The sequence below is a fragment of the Rhodnius prolixus genome, unplaced genomic scaffold, assembly GCF_049639745.1.
Source record: "Rhodnius prolixus isolate KJV_2025 unplaced genomic scaffold, Rpr scaffold_4, whole genome shotgun sequence".
Lineage (NCBI taxonomy): Eukaryota > Metazoa > Arthropoda > Insecta > Hemiptera > Reduviidae > Rhodnius > Rhodnius prolixus.
In genome coordinates, this window is record NW_027411614.1 from 19104748 (window position 1) to 19128731 (window position 23984).

Sequence of the window (23984 nt, forward strand, 5' to 3'; positions counted from 1 at the left end):
CATCACGATAATGCTCCTTGTCACACAGCAATTTCAATAAACCAGAGTTTTTGGCCAGTAAAAACATTCCTGTGGCTCCTCAGCCTCCTTACTCGCCTGACTTGAGTCCTTGTGACTTTTTTCTCTTTCCGAAGTTGAAAAATCACCTCCAGGGAACTCATTTTGGGACAGTCGAAAACATTCAAACGGCTGTAACCGACCACCTGAAGGCTATTCCAGTATCTGAGTTCGAGCACTGCTATGAGGAGTGGAAGAAACGTCTCCAGCGCTGTGTGGCTTCAGAAGGAAGTTATTTTGAAGGTGACAATATAGAATCGTAATTCTTTTTGAATAAAAATCAGTCTCATTACTTAATTTACAGACCTCGTATGACACACTACATACCCTAAAACTTCAGTTTAAATCCTCCCTTTAGGGTTTTAGTCGTAGAAACCCTCTGAATCTACGGCCAGAAAATAAGGAAAGCTATTATTAAAACTGAGATTAAGTTTAAATCCCGGTATACCATGATAGCAAATAGCAAAAATTCAGAAATAATAAAAAAGTAAAAAGTATGAAAAAGTAATGTAGCGAAGTTTTATCCTGAAATAAAAGATACAATTGAAATTTATTTATAGGTAGGGCGTACTTAATTCAACAAGACGAAAGTTGGATAACTTCTTACTTTGTCCTTTTTTATGAAATAAAGATGCCCCCACCACGACCGCAGGGGGTCTTAAAGGAAGAAAACTTTTCTAATCCTTTCATCCGGTTCCGGTTTACTTCGTAAACTGTAACTTAAGCCGGACCAAGCAAAGGCGATTATTTGATATTTTAGTAAAACTCTTTTTTAAGGAAATGCTTCTTAATAATTAAACAAAAACAAAAAAGTTGTTATATTAATTATATTTCGCGGTACCAAAGAAGATTGCTCAGAAAATGTTTAATAATTTCTTTTAGAAATTTTTTTATAATTACTATGGGTATCTAGTGACGGGGTGCACAATAAGTCGGGTACCCTCAAATAAGTTTTTTAAAAAAAAGACAAATTATTATTATGAATTTTTTATTCAATGCGGGCAAAGCAACAAGGTAAATGCTACTTTTCTAACTAAGAGTCAATGAGTTAGGTGGATATCAACTTGGTTATATTAGGTATTTAGGCATAACATGCAGATTAAGCTGGCATAAATTCACGAGCCAATTACTCAGTGCTGCTGTAGTTACTTAGATCTGCAGAAGGCATCCTCAGTAAGGTTTTAATTTTGAAATAATTGAGACTCTGCAATAGTGTATCTAGTTTTATATAATAATATTATGTAAAATAGCATTATAGTGATGGTAAACAATTGTAAACATACATTGTAAACAATTATTAATTGTAACTTATTCTTATATACAGGGTGACCAGAGATATGCTCCACCCACTTTTTTTTTAACGGCTGGAAATTTCGAAAAAATAGAAAACACGTATTTAATCATTTTTAGTCTAGTTTATTTTCAGCGAATGACCCATTTTTTTAAACCCTTGTATCTCGAGATATAGCATCCAACTTTTGTTTTTCAAATGGAACGTTATATTTTTTGTTGCATATTTTTGTAGTATTTGAGCTCCTAAAAACAACAAAAAAAAATTTTTTTTGAAATCGGTTAAGTTTTTCAAAAGTTATGGGTATTTAAAATATGAAAAACAAATTTCAGTTTACTGTCAAAATTACGTTATTTTTTTAAAAGAATCTGTTCAAACTGGGCACAACCAGCGGATAGGCAAGCCAAAACTCTGGACTCCCACGCTTTGCTTGTAGCAGCACTTATGGTGGCAAAGTCAAGATCTAGGCAGGCTAGAGTTATTCGACGTTCAGGTTGTTTTTTCTACAAACGTTTGGTGTGGAGTTTTAGGAAATCAACTAATCGACCCATACTTCTACAGAGAGAACTTAACTGGTGAATGGTATCCAACTTTTTTTTAAGAGATATTTTGCCTGTTCTACTTGAAAATGTTCATCTACAACGTTGGCTAGATACGTATTTTCAACAAGATGGTTGCCCGGCACATAATGCGAGAGTGGTTCGAGGTTACCTGGACAGAAATTTCCATGATAAGTGCTTAGGGACTCATTATCCCATCCAATGGCCACCTCGATCACCGGACTTAACCCAAATGGATTATTTTTTGTGGGGATACCTAAAAAAATAAAGTGTACAGTATCCTTAATCCCGTGGCTTCAGTCGATGATCTGAAACGTCGAATAACTCTAGCCTGCCTAGATCTTGACTTTGCCACCATAAGTGCTGCTACAAGCAAAGCGTGGGAGTCCAGAGTTTTGGCTTGCCTATCCGCTGGTTGTGCCCAGTTTGAATAGATTCTTTTAAAAAAATAACGTAATTTTGACAGTAAAGTAAAATTTGTTTTTCATATTTTAAATTACCATAACTTTTGAAAAACTTAACCGATTTCAAAAAAAAAATTTTTGTTGTTTTTAGGAGCTCAAATACTACAAAAATATGCAAACAAAAAATATAACGTTCCATTTGAAAAACAAAAGTTGGATGCTGTATCTCGAGATACAGGGGTTTAAAAAAATGGGTCATTCACTGAAAATAAACTAGACTAAAAATGATTAAATACGTGTTTTTTATTTTTTCGAAATTTCCCGCCGTTTAAAAAAAAAAGTGGGTGGAGCATATAATTCTGGTCACCCTGTATATTTTATTAATTATTATTCAGGGGACAGAAGAACATAATTATTAATATTTCCATCTAATAAATAAAAAGAAGCTACATACCGGGATTCGAACTGGGGATCTCCTATTTATAAATCCACGTTCGTGACCACTACAACAACACCCTATGTTACTTAAATAACTCATTTTTGTGGCTTATATTAGTTGATTATAATATAATTTTGCTTGGAGAACAGTTACTATGTTTATTAAGGCTATCAGTGAAAATTGTTATTACAGATTCCAAAAGAGCAGGTGCAAGCAGATTTCTAGTTCCCAAAGCTCTCACCAGAGTGATTCATAGTGGCAAAAATAAGGAGGTCGGTATGTTGCCTAACAGTCTTTATCGGCCGGACACTCTCCAGAGAAAGGAGTTCATTTCTAAAAAAGAAACAAATAATAATAATAATGGAGCAAAAAGATTTTTTAAAAAAATCTTTGGTAGTGGCTATTTCCTTTGTTGTGTGATTGATTAATTCCACTAAACGTGACCGCCCGTAGCAGTGAGGATTAAATACTAAAAACAAAAGGAAGAATATAACAAAGCAAACCATGTGTGTAGCTAGTTATCTCTTTATGTAGTAAACAAACAATAGTTCTTAGAAGAAGGTTTAAACTACCATGTACTGTTGTAAAATCAACTAATAACGAGAAAATTGTAAACTTCTCTCTGTAATTACATGGTTTTATCTTATATGACAAGGCTAAAGCTCGCAAATAATTGATTTTAATTAATCCCATTCACAGTCTGACAGAACATATGTAAACAGCGAAGTAAATTCTACTAAAAAATACGGAATTTATCCAATTATTAAGTAGAAAACCCATATCAATCATAGTAATTACTTAGTAACTAAGTTTTGTCTTTATGTTCTGTAATAAGAAATACACATGTGTGGAGTGCAAACTACATAAAAATAAACAAATTACAAAAAGTAAATACATTTTTCTAACTTTGTAGAGATAGATCCGGGAATGCTGGATATCATTATATTTATTCCTTTTATTTTCTGTAACCATTTAGCTCAGACAGCTCTGAATGAAACAATATTTTATTTAATTTAAAGATTGGTTTGGATTAAAAATCTCATCATTAGCCGCAGTTTTTAAGGCGCGTCAGTATCTGAGCACATTGGCGCCCGGAGCTTTTTTTTTAGTGCACTGCCAGCCTTCGGGTATTCTTCTCGTTTAATCATTTTCTAATGGTGTACTCAATGGATCTATAAGGACTGTTCCCATCCTTAGTAGGGTATACTGGTCATCCCCATGCGAGCATGGAGATCGTTTTACAAAAAGGAGATGTAATTGGCCTATCTGGGTCGTTGTGCTAGACCAGGGGTCCCCAAACTACAGCCCGCGGCCCGCATGCGGCCCCCTGAGGACTTTTTAGGAGCATCTCTTTCATTGGTGGTCAGTGTGAGGAGCACTATATGTGGCAGTGCCGCAAAGTGTTGCGTCGCTCATGTACAGTACTACTTCCGATGACGCGGGATCCGGAAACAGTGTAAAATAACAGCAGGAATAGGAAGAAAGGCAAAGCACTATAACCATCTCATTAACCAAAAGCAGGTCCATAATTCCCACAGAAATACTGGGCAGTTTGTTGATTTAAATTTACTTGTTCTTTATTTGAAATATTCTATTTGTTCCCGTTTTGTTTTTGTTTTTTACTTTAAAATAGTTTATTTTATAGTCCGGCCCTCCAACGGTCTGAGGGACAGTGAACTGGCCCCCTGTGTAAAATGTTTGGGGACCCCTGTGCTAGACCCTAGCTCAAGATGTGCAAGAACAAAGCAGAAGAGTTTATGCCCATTTAAAGGCCGCCTGAACTCGTAAAAGCAACTCGTGAAGTGGCCCAACCACCAAGTTAACACCACCTGAGTTAGGGAAGGTAACTGGCTTTGGTGGACCGCGCGTACATCTAGCTGGTGCACTTTCAGCTACAGGCTGACACCGGACAAAAAATATTGCGGGGTTCCTCCCGCTCAACTCATAACCGTTATTGGAGTTACTTTTAAAACCACAGACCACAATGATTCCAAACGCAACTGCAAGCAACCAGGCCTGAAATTTAGCTTACTCCCGTTGTTCAATATTTCATACGGAAAGTATGACGTGACTGATCGTACGCCTGATGAACTCTAATCAGCTTCTGTTTTGCGCCCATTGCCTGAAGAACAGCAGTTCAGTGACTCAGGACACTTGCAGGTAGCCCTGCAAGAGGGTAGGATTGAATAGGAAACGGTAGGGAAAATCCCCAAGACAGAGAACTAGCGGCTGATTGCATCCTCTAAGGCAGTAATGGCGAACCTTTGACCCGCGGGTCAGACACTCATCCGCGCAAGCTTTTTCACTGACCCACAATTGCTAGGCAACCATTTGTTTGTTTACGCGGGTTGATTTAGATTTTCTAATAGTGTGGATAATTTATATTCTATCTGTATTTTTTTGAATCACGCATTGACACAAAAGCAATTTAAATGCTATCTATAACCTTTAGTTTGATCATTATAGTTCTAAAACGCAAATGACGACAAATGCTTTTGTAGTATTTGAACTAAAGCAAAAGTGTTTACAAAATATCAAATAAAATGTATAATTTTACTCATATTTTGTCTGTTAAAAAAATCGACAACCCAAAGCAAATAACCATATTTAGATTTCTCTTCAGATAAGACACACTTTTGTAAGGTTTTGTTCAATTATGTTTGTAAAAAGAGACTTCCATAGCACTTGTTTCGTTCCGTTTTACCCGTTAAGCCAACTGAATTTTAAAGATGTTTAGTTTTGAAAATATTCAGTTTAAAATTTTTAAACTTAACTCTTGTGCAAATGGGCATTAGTGACCCAAGAGCTAGTACAGAAAAAAAAATGAACAAAAAGGTTCGCCATCTCTGGTCTAGAGAATGGGTTCTCAACCTTTTTTTGTATCACGGGCGCATTTGAGATTGCAAAAAATAGTGGCGGGCGTAGTCAGATTTGAAAGAGAAATGTCATAAACATGATGACATGAAAAAGTGATCAGTTAAGCAATTTAGCGAGTTTTTCGAGGCATTAATTTGAACATTAAAGTAACTTTTTATTTTCTTAAATTGTATTTTTTATTATTATTATTTTAAGACTTAGGTGTGGGCATGTACAAATACATAGTTCGTTTGGTAACTTTAAGAAGGAATTAATCCTGCGAGTTCGCGGCGATTTATCCAATCTTAATCACAAACTCTTGGTTGCATAGCGAAATTCCTTTAATCTAAGGAGATAGCTTCCAATTTCTGGCAATATGATCGGATCTCGAAGAATTCAGATTGAAATCCTTCTACAAACCCATCCTCACTCACATAGTGGAAGAAGTATCTGTGCTAATCCATACCACACATAATCAAGACCACGGTAAAGCACTTGGAAACTTGACTCTCGCAACAATATGGTCTTTCCAAATCACTAAATGGATCTGAACGGATATGAGTGGACAACTTTACAGTGATTCACCTTTTTTCCTTTAGAGGCACTTGTTTAATTAGCCTCCTTTATTTGAATTCTTCCAGGTTGTCAAGTTCAGACCGGGAATTCAGACCGGATGGGGCGGTTACTCACAAAGGAAGTTGGGCAGTCTTTTCTACTAAATACACATTTTTCTTTGGAACTATAACAGCATGGTCAACCCATAATTTGAATACCACAATTCGCCTCTCACTTTGAATAACTACCTCAGTTCTGAAGCCCCAACTGAGTGGTTCTGACATTTTTAAAGTCACAAATCCTACCCAGAGGCCTCTAACAATCTCCTAACGTTCCGATTTCATTGAACTATTCACTGACTCCTCCGTAACAGTTCCAAAAAAAAAAATTAGACTCCCACTCCGACATATTATAACCCAGAAGAAATCAATCAAATTTGGGCAAGGTTAGATCACTCTTTGAACCAAAATAGGTTTTTGTTAATTATTTTTATGGGCTTCAATTTTGTAAAGGCGACAGACAAAATCTTAAAGCAGAATTTAAAATGAAGACGCAACGTCATTAATTTTAAAAAACTAAAAAATTGCATTCTACAGCTAAACACTTATAGATTCTTTTTTAAACTTATCTAATTAAGAGGAATAGAGCGGCGATCCCAGACCTTGCCTTTAGATAATTCACTTTGGAAAAAGTTTAGAGTTAAGTAATAGTATTAGCTTAGATTTATATCTTGTAATTTTAGCTTACGTATTTTATTTTATGTTAAAAATCTCTCATCACATGTTGTTTACTTATAATATTCTTTCAATCAAGAGAGAAAAAAGTGGCTGACAGAAATTAATTGATTTTAAGTCTCATCTTCTGTCCATTTATAACAGATTCTTTAAAAAAGAAACCAACTAAAATGCTGCTTAAATCAGTTAGTTAATGTTTGCGTCAAACCTCGCCAAGCTCGCTTTGTAAATTCATTAATAAACATATTTTTTTCTTGCAGCATTAATGCCTCGTTTTTAAGAGCTTCTATAAGTTTTTACAACAGTATAAAACAAGTAAAAACTGATATCGCGCATACATTAGCTTGATCACGCAGTTATGACAGCTGTAATAAGCCATTATGGCGACAAGGAGTGCGACCAACGACGCTTCCGACGTCTCAGCAGATAGTGGGAGATAATAGGGCTGCGATGAGTTGGATTAGAGGGAATCGCTAGTATAGAATGCGTTTGGATTTAAGTTATTAAACTTAAAGGAATTTAAACTACAAATTTAACCCACTTTTCTTTATATTGTTTGTTTTCAAATAAAATAAGTTCAGAATGAATTTACTCTAGCATTATTACAGAATAGTAGCCGAGGCGATTCGAATTTGTTATTTATGGCTTTATTAATAGAGTTCTAACTAATGAATATGGATGTTGTTCGGAGGGAGGAGCTATCCGGTAGTTTCTATGATAGTGTTTGAAGTAGGCAGATAGGCTCAGTATCTCTAAATTTGTATGAATATTCCATTGCATGATGTCTCGATCTGTTTTCTCTATTACTACTGTTATAAGTTTGTATTTCCAATGTATTAGCATACATATTCCATAACAAATAACACAACATTTTATGTATTTATTTATTATTTTGACCAAAGCACGTTCACAGGTTAAATTCTTTTCAGTAAATTGTTATTTAAATAATAATTTCTGAATTGATTAGAATAAATACGTACAATCGTGGTAGCGATAAATATTAGCAAATCTTTCAATTAATATTCCTTAAAATTATCATATACATACTACTCGTAAAATGCAAAATTCCTTGAGGAAATAGAGATTGGAATGGCTAAGAGTCATAAGAAAATAATTTTCACCAAGCTCAACCAGTCCCATCTCCCAAAAAAAGCAAATTTTGGTTCTTATCGCAGTTTACGTATTTAAATTTCCTTCAAAATCGGAATTAGAAAAAAAAAAGGAGTTAACTTTTATATTTTACATTTTAGAAGATGATTCTTCAGAGGGAAGGGTCTAATTTTCATTGTATCGTAACAAAAGATCAGTGGTAAGCCTTACAAGTTATGTCCAATTCAAAAGGAGCGCTACGGTAGCCGAGCTGGTCAAGAGGCGAGACCTGCAAAGCTAATATGCATTGTGGTGCTGGGTTCGATTCCCGGTCTTAGGCCTTGGATTTTATTTAATGGTTAAATGAGAAATAGTAAAGTACGTTTGCTATTCGCCTCCATCCACGACACCTAGTAAATGGTAGTTGGACGTTAAGCCCGCCTGAAAAAATAGGCGATTACTTTACTTTTTACTTTTATCGCGTGTGATAAACTGGTAAAAACTCATGACGAGCCCAATTATGTTGTGTTGTTACATTAAGAACATCTGAGCCCTCTTGCTTGTCGTGGTGTTGTCCTGGTTAATTAACATTCAACAATCGACCGGGAGTCTAAATATATGAACATTTAATATTATTATTATTATTAATAAACGGAAATAATAAAATTGTGAAATTAAACATATATAGATTGTAATAATGTGAAGAATGAGTATAATATTAATTTTTAAGACTGTTGGCAGATGTTTAAAAAGTTGGCAGATATTGGGCATTTTGAGTCATTAACAGCGTTCCAAAGCTGTTCTCTGCCTTTCTTAAAATTTATTGCAGTCTAGGATTATGTGGTTTGCATCTGGAAGGCGCGATCCAAAACACATGAGCATTGTGGATTTATACTTATTCCTATTCTAGCCATGTGAAGGGGTGAATCTTAACCTGCTGCACAAGCAAGGGCTTTTCAATTTCAGAAAGTAAGAGTAGTGTTAGTACATCGACTACGTCATTCTTCAAATGATCGTAAAATATATTATTACAAATTTTGGACTCGCTTCTAACCATGGTTGTTTTCTTTAGAAGTAGTTTTCATAATTTCTTTATTGTCTTCAAGAATACTTTGTTTAGTTTGTATTTTATATTATTTTACTGTTGCCTGATTGTGCTTTTTCTTATTGAAATCAAGACTTGATAATAGATATTTGCTAAAATGACACCTTGAAGGTGTGCTTAACTTCATTCCTCTTTAATATGATCACCTATAAGAATTAGATGAAAAAATTAAAGAATTCGAAACATGAATTTAGAGCTTAGAAATTGAAAACAATTAAATTACTAAAAACTGAAGTTAAACGGAGATTTGTATGTTCTTAACAGGTTTTAGAAAAAAATTGTACATTTGTCCAACAACCTAAAGGGTTAATAAATGGTAAGGCAAACAATGTGAACCTACTTTGTTTAAATAAAAGGGCTCGGCCAGCAGAGACAAGGGAATCTAATTTCTGTTGCTAGCCACGCTGTCACGGAGGACAGTTTGTTTGTAATTTTTATTTAATACCACAATAATAATTATATAATTTCAGCTTCAGAACTGCAGAACTAAAGAACCTTTTTATTTTATTTTATTTTTTAATTTCAATTTTTTTTTTTTTGCCGCATTGCGATCTGTTCCCGCCAGAAAAAAAGACAAGTTTACGTCCACATAAAAAATGAATTTGTTTTATTTTTAGATACCACTTTATCTTCTTCATTTTTCTCGTAAACCATGAGGCATGTTAGAAAAAGTTTTAGTTTATAATCGATTGTATGTACATGTTGGTTAACCTGTCTCTAACATCTCGCCATGTCTTTTTTCTGTTCCATGTGCTTCTATGCGTTTGCGTTAGTTGTTTTTACTCTTTGTATTTTTCTTGTGTTTTGTTTATGCAATATAAGTGTTTTGTTTGTGTACAATATTTATTATGTACTTTTAACTAGGCATGACCAAGAGGTGAGCTATAAATGTCGATTTAAAAAAAGATCTGTTTTGTTGATTACTTCATTTTAAATAAATATAAATAACAATTACTAATGATAAACTATTATTAATAAAACCGAAGTGATGAATACAGCGTGTCACGTTATTAATCGTACAGGGCCCACAGCGGTTGCTGGTAAGTGGCCTTACGAGTTGTGGTTTGGAAAGAGACCTTCGCCTATTGGTAATTTCAAAGCATTTGGTTCTACCTGTTTTGTACATACTCCGAAACAAAAGAGACAGAAATGGTCTGCTAAAAGTCAAAAAGGGATATTAGTAGGTTATTGTGGAGAACGAGATGGATTTCGAGTCTACAATGGACGGATAGTCTTAAGATCAGCGGATGTTATCTTCCCACCAGAAAATTCTATGGTTACAGATTATTTGAAGAGTAGTGAGGAGACCCCGAACTAGTTGTTGTGGAAGTAAAATGCTTCATAGTAATTCCAAAGAAGGTAGCACAATTGATCCGGAACAGACTATATGCTCAACTAATTCAAGTAAAGATGAAGAAACGACCCCAGACATATCTGAATCAGATGGAGAAGAAAACATATTGACTACCAGATCGGGAAGAGTAATAAAGACTCCTACTATGTTGAATGACTATATATGTATTGCAAATGGAATGCCGAATACTTATGAAGCTTTAAATTCCACAGAATGGCGAAGTGCAATGGATAATGAAATGAAAACTCTTTCAGAAAATGACGTTTTTGAAGTTGTTGATAGGCCACGAAACAAAAAGATTGTTGGAAATAGATGGGTTTTCCGAGAAAAAACACGGTCTGATGGAACAACCGAACGACTTAAAGCAAGACTTGTAGCCAAAGGCTATTCGCAACAAAAAGGTATTGATTTTGAGGACACTTTCAGTCCAGTAGCTAGATTTGAAACGGTGAGAACTGTTTTGAGTGTCGCTGCTGAGGAAAAATTATTTTTACGCCAATTTGATGTGAAAACGGCTTTCTTATATGGAAATCTCAATGAAGAAATCTATATGGATCAGCCAGTGGGATATAACGATGGAACGGACAGAGTTTGGAAATTAAAACGTAGCATTTATGGGTTAAAACAAAGTCCCAGATGTTGGAATGAAAGACTGGCTTCTTTCATGAACAAACAAAAATTTACTAAAAGTGAATCCGATCCTTGCCTTTATGTTCGACACCAGGATGGAAATAAATTAATAGTAGTCTGCTATGTTGACGATGGGCTGTTAGCAGGAACAGACCTAAATGATATTTCAAGTTTCGTTGCAGAAATGAAAAAGGAATTCAGTATTAAGATAATAAATCCAGACTGTTACTTAGGTATCACAATACAACAAATGGACGACGGTTTAATATTTCTCAGACAACAGCCTTATATTGAAAAGCTATTAAGAAAGTTTGGTATGGAGGAAGCCAAACCTATAAAAACTCCTGCTGAGGCAAATGGAAATTTTTATGAAGAGAGCGAACCTCTAGATAAAAAGGTACCTTTTCGAGAAGCTGTAGGCAGCTTAATATATCTAATGTCAGGTACACGGCCAGACTTGGCATATGCCGTGAATACTGTGGCACAAGACTTGGAAAATCCTACAACTACGTCCTGGAAAAAGGTTAAAAGAATATTTCGATACTTGCAAGGAACTAAAAATTATGGACTGTTATACGGAACAGGTGGAGAAGGAAATTTAGTTGGTTTTTGCGATGCTGATTACGCTTCAGATAAGTCTAGACTTTCAAGGAGCGGAATACTTTGTATATATGCAGGATCAGTACTGACTTGGTCGAGCCAAAAGCAAAAGAGCGTATCTGTATCAACAATGGAGGCAGAATATATTTCAGCAAGTGAAGCTACAAAACAACTGGTTTGGCTTGAGAGATTATTAAAAGAAATAACCTCAAATGTTGACAAGCCTAAACTCTACATCGACAATCAAAGTGCAGTCCGCCTGGCGAAAAACCCAGAGTTCCATTTTAAAAGTAAGCACATTGACGTACGATACCACTTCATTAGAGAGAAAGTGAGTAATGGTGAATTGGAAGTCCTTCACATCAGCAGTGAGGAGCAGTTAGCAGACATATTGACTAAAGCGCTTCCTGGATCTCGATTCACTACCCTGACGATGAAGATGATTATACCGAAGTGATAAATAAAACTCTTAGGGAGTGTTAGAAAAAGTTTTAGTTTATAATCGATTGTATGTACTTGTTGGTTAACCTGTCTCTAACATCTCGCCATGTCTTTTTTCTGTTCCATGTGCTTCTATGCGTTTGCGTTAGTTGTTTTTACTCTTTGTATTTTTCTTGTGTTTTGTTTATGCAATATAAGTGTTTTGTTTGTGTACAATATTTATTATGTACCTTTAACTTGGCATGACCAAGAGGTGAGCTATAAATGTCGATTTAAAAAAAGATCTGTTTTGTTGATTACTTCATTTTAAATAAATATAAATAACAATTACTAATGATAAACCATTATTAATAAAACCTCTTACATTAATAAAAATATCAATTATTTCACAAATTATATTAAATTCTTCAATTTAAGTTCTGTTAAATTTTGAACTTAAACTCGTTAATTAATCAGTGTGAACTTAATCTCTGTGTTAAAAGATGAAGGAATTTTCTACACAACAAAACGGATTTATAATTATTTGCTACAATTTTCATACAGAACCCTTTATACTCCCTGATATAACTTAGCGCTAAGCAAGACTTATAATGACTTGATAAACTTGGCACAAAGGAGATACTCTAATTGTACGTAGAGGTTCTATACAACATAAGATTAATTCTAAGCCTACTAATTAATCTACATGTCTTTGCTAGTATCTTTCTCAGAAAGTCAAGTTTATTTCTGGTTGGTAGTTGATTCGATTTGTTGAACTCTTTCTTTCAAGATTCCAAAAATATTCCTTTCCCAAGCGGGAAATATCTTATTATAAAACACCCGGGTTAAACTTATTTGTCTATAAACTAAACTAATTATCATTTAATATCCTGTTTTAAACTTTCGACTCTTTCAGAATCAATATCGTAAAGGAAAGCCTTAATATAAATTATTGGGATTTAATTTAAGTTAGAAATATTTTTTATTTTTTCTCTAATTTTTGTTTTGTTTTTTTTTAAAGTTTTCAAAAGTTCTACAGTTTTTATGAGTTTTAACAATATTATCGAGATCGAGACTCATATAAAACTATTAATTAAGATTAGATTTCGGGGTCCAGTTTCTGGGCAACAGCAGCTTAATAATTTTTATTTTTATTACCTATTATTACTTATTAATTCATTAGCAGATTTTTTGGTCGTATATTCTAGAAATGTTTGTTCGCCAGCTTTACAGAAGTAACTTAATAATGTAAAACAAAATATGGGCTTAATTCTTCAGGCTGGATTTACTTTTCATGTCGTAGGCGGAGCAGACAACTAATATAATTAAATTTCTCTTATTTAATACTAATGTATTAAACCTACAATCTAACTTATTTTATTTAATAATAAAATAAGTTGGATTGTGGGTTATGTCGGTTACAAAAGAAAGAGGACCTGGTACATATTCTTGTTGAATGTCCATTCTACAAACCTATTAGAGAGTATTAACATTCTGATAATGTAGGGGAACATATTGAAAAATAGTTGAATCCAGACACTGTCAATTCAGCTCACATTTTCTTTCAATATAAGTATGAATGGTTTTATAAAAACTTATATGTAACTTTAGTCTGCATAAGATAATTCATTTTTTAATTCTGTATTTGTAATTATTTGTTTCTTTATAATTCTATGTTATTGATCTGAAACACCATCACCACCATGCTCCTTTGAATGGGGACTACCCCCTATAACAAATAAATAAATTGAATTGAAATAAAATTCAAAACTAAGACCGAGAATCGAACCTAGTGTTACAAAACATTTCAGCTTGTGAACTGCACCTCTAAATCGCTCGGCTATCGTTGCGCCAGGTATTTAGCATGCTTTAATTACCCTAAAATGAACTCAACTTTAAATCTGTTCTTTAGGAGATATTCATCTGAAACAGTTTAATGCTCATATTTACGCTGGGTCATTCCATGTCAAATCAACACGGGGTCTGAACCTCACCATCTCGGATTTTCTTGAAATTTCAGAGTTGAATTAATCGGATTGGAGCTTTAGTCTTAAATTTTTTTGACAATGAAGCCATTGTCGTCCCAAATTAATATTTTGCCCAGTGATTCATAACACTACTAGCTATTTATAGAATTAATTTTAAAATTTTAAAATATGTACTTTCTAAAAAATTTAAATTTAACAAACTTTATTTATCCTAACCTATATGGTGTCGCATATCACAGGAAAGGGCATTATATATACTATAAAATGACACTAATCCCAAGTCTGTAGCTCAATTAGGAAAGCTTCTACAGTAATTCAAAAACATAGGGTTCCCTGTTTTTCAGCCCATTTTTGTCAACTTTACAGCCTTGTAACTCATAAACCAGTTGATTTATCACAGTAAAATTTCATATTTTTCCAAGTCTATACCAATAGTACACATGTGCCAAATTTCAAGAAAATCCGAGATGGTGAGGTAAAAAATGGTCTTTTTTTGTGTTGATTTGACATGGAATGACCCCGCTAACATATGAGTCCATCTAAATATCATAATTCAGAAATAAGATTAATATCTTAGAATTTTATTAATAAGCTACTTCTCAGTTGGAAGAACCTATAAGTCAACCATGATCAAGAAGGCAGTGCCCTTGGAGGAGAGAAACCTTTGTCATTGATCTGTGTGAATAGCCAATGCTGGGAGGTTCAGTTTTACTTTTAATTAAGCTCGACGATAACGACGATGCTAGCAAAGCTAGGAAGTCCTGTGGTTCTAGATTCTGATACTGGTCTAGGCCTTGATTAATGGTCTAGGATTTTATTTAATGGTTATGAAAAAAAAATCATAGTGAATTATGTTCGCTAATCGCCTCTGTGTACAACACCTAATTTGGTATTTGGACGTAAAACCGGCCTGAAAAAAATAGGCATTACTTTTACTTTTTACTTCCCCGTAGATAAATAGGTACTTTCCCAAGTAATAACACTGTTCTGGGTCCTAATATAGCCTTAAGGCTACTTCTGTTTCTCTTCTCCAACCTGCCCGTATTCTCAAAGTGATGAGCAAGCCAACTAACTAAATCGTAGGCTGATAATAGATTTTTCTCTACTTTTATCAACCGAAATTCTAAACTTTTGAATTGTTACAAGGAGATTCTAATAAACAGAAAAGTACTTTAGAAGCGATTAAAGTGTTGTTTCATTATTACTATTATTACTTATTAATTCATTAGCAGATTTTTTGGTCGTATATTCTAGAAATGTTTGTTCGCCAGCTTTACAGAAGTAACTTAATAATGTAAAACAAAATATGGGCTTAATTCTTCAGGCTGGATTTACTTTTCATGTCGTAGGCGGAGCAGACAACTAATATAATTAAATTTCTCTTATTTAATACTAATGTATTAAACCTACAATCTAACTTATTTTATTTAATAATAAAATAAGTTGGATTGTGGGTTATGTCGGTTACAAAAGAAAGAGGACCTGGTACATATTCTTGTTGAATGTCCATTCTACAAACCTATTAGAGAGTATTAACATTCTGATAATGTAGGGGAACATATTGAAAAATAGTTGAATCCAGACACTGTCAATTCAGCTCACATTTTCTTTCAATATAAGTATGAATGGTTTTATAAAAACTTATATGTAACTTTAGTCTGCATAAGATAATTCATTTTTTAATTCTGTATTTGTAATTATTTGTTTCTTTATAATTCTATGTTATTGATCTGAAACACCATCACCACCATGCTCCTTTGAATGGGGACTACCCCCTATAACAAATAAATAAATTGAATTGAAATAAAATTCAAAACTAAGACCGAGAATCGAACCTAGTGTTACAAAACATTTCAGCTTGTGAACTGCACCTCTAAATCGCTCGGCTATCGTTGCGCCAGGTATTTAGCATGCTTTAATTACCCTAAAATGAACTCAACTTTAAATCTGTTCTTTAGGAGATATTCATCTGAAACAGTTTAATGCTCATATTTACGCTGGGTCATTCCATGTCAAATCAACACGGGGTCTGAACCTCACCATCTCGGATTTTCTTGAAATTTCAGAGTTGAATTAATCGGATTGGAGCTTTAGTCTTAAATTTTTTTGACAATGAAGCCATTGTCGTCCCAAATTAATATTTTGCCCAGTGATTCATAACACTACTAGCTATTTATAGAATTAATTTTAAAATTTTAAAATATGTACTTTCTAAAAAATTTAAATTTAACAAACTTTATTTATCCTAACCTATATGGTGTCGCATATCACAGGAAAGGGCATTATATATACTATAAAATGACACTAATCCCAAGTCTGTAGCTCAATTAGGAAAGCTTCTACAGTAATTCAAAAACATAGGGTTCCCTGTTTTTCAGCCCATTTTTGTCAACTTTACAGCCTCATAAACCAGTTGATTTATCACAGTAAAATTTCATATTTTTCCAAGTCTATACCAATAGTACACATGTGCCAAATTTCAAGAAAATCCGAGATGGTGAGGTAAAAAATGGTCTTTTTTTGTGTTGATTTGACATGGAATGACCCCGCTAACATATGAGTCCATCTAAATATCATAATTCAGAAATAAGATTAATATCTTAGAATTTTATTAATAAGCTACTTCTCAGTTGGAAGAACCTATAAGTCAACCATGATCAAGAAGGCAGTGCCCTTGGAGGAAAGAAACCTTTGTCATTGATCTGTGTGAATAGCCAATGCTGGGAGGTTCAGTTTTACTTTTAATTAAGCTCGACGATAACGACGATGCTAGCAAAGCTAGGAAGTCCTGTGGTTCTAGATTCTGATACTGGTCTAGGCCTTGATTAATGGTCTAGGATTTTATTTAATGGTTATGAAAAAAAAATCATAGTGAATTATGTTCGCTAATCGCCTCTGTGTACAACACCTAATTTGGTATTTGGACGTAAAACCGGCCTGAAAAAAATAGGCATTACTTTTACTTTTTACTTCCCCGTAGATAAATAGGTACTTTCCCAAGTAATAACACTGTTCTGGGTCCTAATATAGCCTTAAGGCTACTTCTGTTTCTCTTCTCCAACCTGCCCGTATTCTCAAAGTGATGAGCAAGCCAACTAACTAAATCGTAGGCTGATAATAGATTTTTCTCTACTTTTATCAACCGAAATTCTAAACTTTTGAATTGTTACAAGGAGATTCTAATAAACAGAAAAGTACTTTAGAAGCGATTAAAGTGTTGCAGGTGTTTCGAAATCGACAATTTGTTTACGAACAGTTTGTAATATATTTTCTAGCGTTGCAGAAAAGAGGTTAATGTAAAATTAGAAATTATTCTTAACTGATGGGGCCCAAATCATCAAGTATTTTATTATGAAAATTCTTTTCATATTACTGTGTTATAATCTGTAATTTTTTTTAATTTAATTTTTTTTTTTTCAAGTTTTAAATTAATTCTTCACTTTACACAATGTTGTACCTCTTTTACCTCATATTGCCATTCTTCTCAAGCTGTGTAAGCTACTATCTTATTATATTTTCTATTCTGCAGTTTCTAAGGACTACCTGATGGCAATATTGGAATATTACGCTCAAAACTTCTTTATCTTTCCGACGTTCTACCGGAAAAGGAGAACTCCCTGCTTCATTTTTTTAAAAAAAGGTTATTTTATATTTGACAAAATTCAATTTTTATTGGCTAAATAAGCTTGCATTATTTTTTTGCGCATTGGCTTTCACCAGCTGCATTGACCTATATCTTACGAGGGTCGTTTGAAAAGTCCGTGCAAAGTCAGAGAGATAGCACTACTGGCGCGTATCGAGGTTATGTTTAGTTAGTAGCATCTCTTGGAAGAACACACACCAAGTTTCAGCCAGATCGGTCTATTTCTTTGTGTTTGGCATTCGTTTGAATCGAGGAAGTCGAGTGATTTTCAAAAAATGGACGAAAAAGAATTTCGTGTGTTGATTAAACACTACTTTATGAAAGGCAAAACGCCTCAGGAGACTAAAGAGAAGCTTGATAAACATTATGGTGACTCTGCACCTTCGATTAGAACAGTTTATAAGTGGTTTCAAAATTTTCGGAGTGGCCATATGGGCACAACTGTCGCTGAACGTTCTGGACGCCCTGTTGAGGTTACTACTCCAGAAATCATTGATAAAATCCATGATATGGTGATGGATGACAGAAGAGTGAAGGTGCGTGAGATTGCTAGTGCTGTGGGCATCTTGAATGAACGGGCACATAATAGTTTGCATCAACATTTGGACATGACAAAGCTATCCGCAAGATGGGTGCCGCGATTGCTCACGCTTGACCAAAAACGAAATCGTGTGAAGTGTTGCAAGGACGGTTTGCAGCTGTTCCAGAAGAATCCGCAGGACTTTAAGCGTCGTTTCGTCACTGTGGATGAAACATGGATACATCACTACACTCCTGAGACCAAAAAACAATCTAAACAATGGGTTACCAAGGAGGAATCTGCGCCAAAAAAGGCGAAGACCGTTCCTTCGGCCGGAAAGATTATGGTGACTGTCTTTTGGGATTCGCAAGGAATAATCCTCATCGACTATCTGGAAAAGGGTAAAACTATTACAGGTGCATATTATTCATCGTTATTGGACCGTTTGAAAAACCGAGTTGCAAGAAAAACGCCCACGATTGGCCCACAAAAAAGTCCTTTTCCATCACGACAACGCACCAGCTCACACCTCAGCAGTTGTGGTCGCAAAATTAATGGAAATAGGGTTCCAACTCGTTTCACATCCCCCCTATTCTTCAGACTTGGCTCCCTCGGACTACTATTTGTTCCCCAATATGAAGAAATGGCTGGCGGGAAAAAGATTTTTTTCAAACGAGGAGGTGATTGCAGAAACGAATGGCTATTTTTCAGACTTGGACAAATCTTATTATTCGGAAGGGATCAACAAACTAGAGCAGCGTTGGACGAAGTGTATAAGCCTAAAAGGAGACTATGTTGAAAAATAAAAAAGGTTTACCCCAAAAAATTAAGTAGTTTTTATTTTTGCACGGACTTTTCAAACGACCGTCGTACTTACACTTACATGAATAATGCAATCTAAAAGCTATATCTGAGCAACCTATTTATATTCTAAGTTATTGCCAGATTCTATCTTCTCTCTAACATTAGAAATTGTAACAATACTATCTGTCTGTATGCGGGGAGTTTTCTTCAGCGAGAATACGCTTTCTCAAAAAACGGAAAATACTTAATTATAATAATTGTTGTACAATTATAACTGAAGTTTATTAGGCTGACATTTTTTTTTGTAGCACTTAAAATTTCTAACGGTTTACATTGGAATTATTTAAAGCAAGGGTGTGTCAAATCATTTAAAACACGGGCCTATTGGTGCTAAAGGCAAGATTCACCTGGGCCCCACCACTCTTACAAATCTTGTTAAATTTATATTCTGCTGTGAAGATTCAAGAATATTGATAGAATAATTAAAACACTAAATAATTGTATTTATAAAGCTAAAATTATTCTTTTTTACCCGAAACTTGGCCAGCGATTTCCTCGTACAAGTTTTGCTATATCTGGATTCAAAGACCTGAGAACGTAAGAATATATTTTGGGGAATTCCTACTTCTTTTTGTCTTTTAAAACCGAATCATTCTGGAAATCCATTTAGAGTGGCAGACATCGCTTCGAAACGTCGCCAGAACTGAGTCAGCATGTTTTATACACGCCCGCAGGCCTCCAGGTAAGGCACTGGACCACGTGTATACTCTGTAGTTAAAGGATTGACGGCAATTGTGTGTACAGTATTGCCTGGATCTCCCCTAAGTGCTGATTTAGTCATAAAAATTTTTTCTTTTTTACTTTACTATAGGGCGCTATGGTCCTATAAGGACCTTGGCCTCCTTCAGCACAGCATTCCACTCGACCCTATCCAAAGCACGGAGTTTCCATCTTCTGACTCCCAGCCTTCTGATGTGGGTTTCGACAACGTCCAGCCATCTCAAGCGAGGACGAGCTCTTTTTCTTCTGCCCCCTGGATTACCATATAACAATTTTTTTGGAATTCTTGTTTCAGGCATCCTTTCTACGTGCCCTAGCCATCTTAATCTGGCGGCTTTAATGAAACCAACCAGATCTGGTTCGCCATATAAGTCACGAAGCTCATTGCTAGTCCTGATCTTCAAAATGTTATTTATCTTTACGTGACCAAATATCCTTCTCAAAAACTTTTTTTCCCAAATATTTAGAAGACGCTCATTATCCTTGGTCAATACCCATGCTTCACAGTCATAAGTCGGATAATGGTCTTGTAAACTAGCAATTTAGCTCTTCGTGACATCATTTTGGACAAGATGGTTTTCTGTAGGGAGAAATAACATCTATTTTCTGCAGCAATCCTAGCCTTTATATCTTGTTTTATTTCATTTTTTTTTCAGTCAAAATGGTCCCCAAATATTTGAACTGAGTTGCTACTGTAGGGGACGGAATTGTGGTTTTGGTGAATTGTAATTATATTTTCTTTTAGAATTCAATTGCTATACATGGAGAATGTAACACGAGGCCGATAAGGTAGTCTTAGAATGCATAGTCAGGAATGCATAGAATAGGAGCATTGTGCGCGCTGCCGACGGAATGGTGGGGCCTAGAGAGTGGTGTGTGTGTGTGTGTGTGTAGGGTGTGTCAATGTGAGTCTGTGTGAGTGATAGTATGAGAGAAAGGAAGGAAAGAAAAACAGAACAGTGAGTGTGACCGAACTGAGTGGCTGGTGCTGAGTGCGAAAAACCCTGACAACATCAGAGAAGATTTTGGCGAGGAATGGTCAAGCTGCATGTGCTGGCGGCGGGTAAGCCAAATTTGTCTTGAGATGTTTGGGGTCGCCACTCTCTGGTCCCGGTAGGCAGGGCGACGGGCGGTAAGGGGAACTCCTGTCGTAGTGATTGTTTTTATAATTCTTAGTTAAGGGTTTGTAATTCCTTTGTTCATTTTTGTCACCTTTTTAGTTCATTTACATATTTACAATTTACGCGTATTATTAGTTAAGTTACATATATACAATTTACGGTAATTAGTTAATTATTAGTCAAGGATTTTTATGTAAGATAATAAAGTTTTAAAGTGTCGACCAGGTGTTCTTTTTTCTAATTGAAACCCCTTAAAATCGAGGAGGCTAGTATCATTACACTACTCTAAAGGAATAATCTCCCAGTTGGATATTCTCCCTATTTAATGGGGATCTAGACGACTTCATATGCAAGGTTTTTTCGAAATTAACTCTAAGTCCTAGTTTTTTTGGCTGCTGTTTCAAATTCCTGAAAGGATCCTGCTAATGCCGCTTTACTTCTTGCTGTGATCACAACATCATCCGCGTAGGCTAAATGTTGTGTCAATCTATTTAGAATCGTACCATTCGGATTGGTTCGAATGGCTCTTACCGCAGTCTCCAATACAAGATTGAAAAGTATAGGTGGCAGTGGATCTCCTTAACAATTTTTTCTATTTTCATTTGATTTCAGAACAACGTGGGCCACAAAAAGTTACCTCGCGGGCCGCAGTTTGACACCTCTGATTTAAAGTATAAACCAGGGTAATGGCTTTCCTTACAATTAAACTAAAAATAGCAAAACAAATATTAATTAAAGAATAATGAACAAATAATCCAATAATAGACTAAATTAGATCATCAGAAATCTGAATATATAAGAGTTTACAGATTTTTAGCACAGAAGTTTGACTAGATATCATTCTAAAAGGTCTTATTTCCATCTCACTCTCCAATTAGGGATGGCAGGAGATGACACTTGTATGACGTTTTGACACATGTGACTTGAATTGGAGATCTTTTAACACTTGGAATACAATAGTTTCAGCGTTCTGGAATAATTTAAAAACACATATTCTTTTAACTATCCATCTAGCAATTTCTATATTATTTTTTGTGATCTTAATGTTGAAAAAAAACTAGGACAGAGGCTTCTTATAACGAGCTTATTTGGAAAAAAGGTTGCAAGACGGCAAATAGACATTCGTTAAAATAATTATTTAATTTGCACATTATCTTGCTTTGAATTGAAATATTTGTGTTTTCACGCTTCTTTTCGCTGCGCTTCGGCTAATAATCTAATAACAAATGAAATTAATTTCATATTTTTTGATTTGTTTTTCTAAATTGTATGTACCTATAAGGAAATAGGAGCATTAAAGTTGTGTCGCTTCAGAATGCTATTCCTGGTGTGCTGATAATGTAATAAAAGAGACAAATTTCCGCTGGCCAATTAATTTAAACTTAAGACATACTCTCTTTTTTTAAACACCGGACCTTCCTCTGTAATTAATCCCCGCCTTCTTGAATGTAGATAAGATCAGGTTTTCTGTATGAGTCAAAATTTAAACTCATTTAATTTAGTTTGAGCAAAAGTGTTAAACATTTGTTAGCATACTTTTATTTATTTATGCTAAATATGAATAGAGAAGGGTTTTTTTTCCAGTATCAACACTTATATTAATTTTTGGGCGAGATTCTAAGCCAGGTTTGATTTAATCAATGAGGTTGTTGAGGCGCACACTAGTCGAAGGATTTAGAGTCGCAGCTAGCCAAGATGAGATTTATTGACATACTGGGATCGATTCCTAGACTTGAACTTTAACTTAAATTTTTTTTATTTTATTTTATGATTTAAGGCGCGTGTCAACATCTGAGCTTATTGGCGCCCGAAGCTTTTTCAGTGCACTACCGGCTGTCGGACATTGTTCTTTGTTACAGACAATACGGTCCATCACCGGAGCTGTAAGAGGCTTCTAGGAAGAGAAAATCTAAGGGTCAGCAGCTGGATTCGAGCCCGGGATCTCTCTGCGTGGAAATCCAATAAGCTAACCGCATAGCTAATCTCTTCCCTTTTGACTTTAACCCCTTAATGCACAGTTTTTTTGATAAATATCAATAAAACGATTGTTTTTCTTTGCTTTCACATTGTTATTTTCAATTCTCGATTATATTCGAGTGTGAAAAATTATAGCAGCATAAAGAACAACGCCGCTCGAATTATCTCGAGTGTGCACAGTTTGGCCAGTTTAGCGCGCTCGAGTTAGCTCGAGCGTGCACGTTAAGGGGTTAATTAATGTGACGATTGTAAGAAATTGAAGTAAAATATTTTTGCTATCCGTTTCCGTCCATGACACCTGATCTTGGTCAGGCAGAAAAAAGAGAAAAAGATTATGGCCAACTTAAGTAATAATTTTCTATTTATTTTTTGCCAAGCTCTGGTCCTAGGAACCAGGTAATCTTCAGAGTATTTGCTTATTAACAATTATTAGCATTGTTAACATCAAAGGATGGTGTGTCTTATGTTCTAACTGTTAAGGTACTGAATTATCTGGTTGGGTAAAGTAGGGTGAGATGGCCACCATTTTATTTGGAGGGTGCCTGCAAATTTTTGGTAAGGGCTAGGCTTACTATATTATTATTTTTGGAAACCTCATGCGCTCACAAACATAAGATAAGGAAAACATTTCAGCAAAAATGCTAAGGGAAACATTTTTTTATTCTTACAAACAAAAAATTAGCAATTGGCCATCTATCCCCACTGGGCTGGGTGAGTTGGCCAATGTAACTTGGGAGAGATGGCCACATATTGTAAATGAAATTGCACTAGTAAAACTTAAAAATAACAGAAAAAAATGAATGGTTACTTAATATTTACTTATTATTCTTCTTTTTAAATGCGCTTTTACTACAATTTTGGCAAGCGTATGCAAAAGAAGAGCAATTTTCGTGGAACCACTTCCGGCAAATTATGCATTCCAACCAATCTTTTTTTTCTGGTCTTGTTCTAGCTTTCCCCATATCCTGTACATTCAGTTTCATCGATTTCTGAAATGGCATCACTTTCCTCTTCGAATTCGATTCCTGTTTCGTCCTCTTCATCGGAACTTGGGAAA

At 34.9% G+C, this 23984-nt stretch overlaps 1 long non-coding RNA gene across 1 annotated transcript in view; it reads right to left on the reverse strand.

Annotated features, from left to right (window-relative positions):
- Positions 1–2912, reverse strand: part of LOC141455908 (uncharacterized) — a 34973-nt gene extending 32061 nt beyond the window's left edge. Inside the window, exon 1 of the long non-coding RNA XR_012459531.1 lies at positions 2767–2912. This is a non-coding gene — a long non-coding RNA (uncharacterized lncRNA). The remainder of the gene's footprint in view (positions 1–2766) is intronic.
- Positions 2913–23984: the final 21072 nt, after the last annotated feature.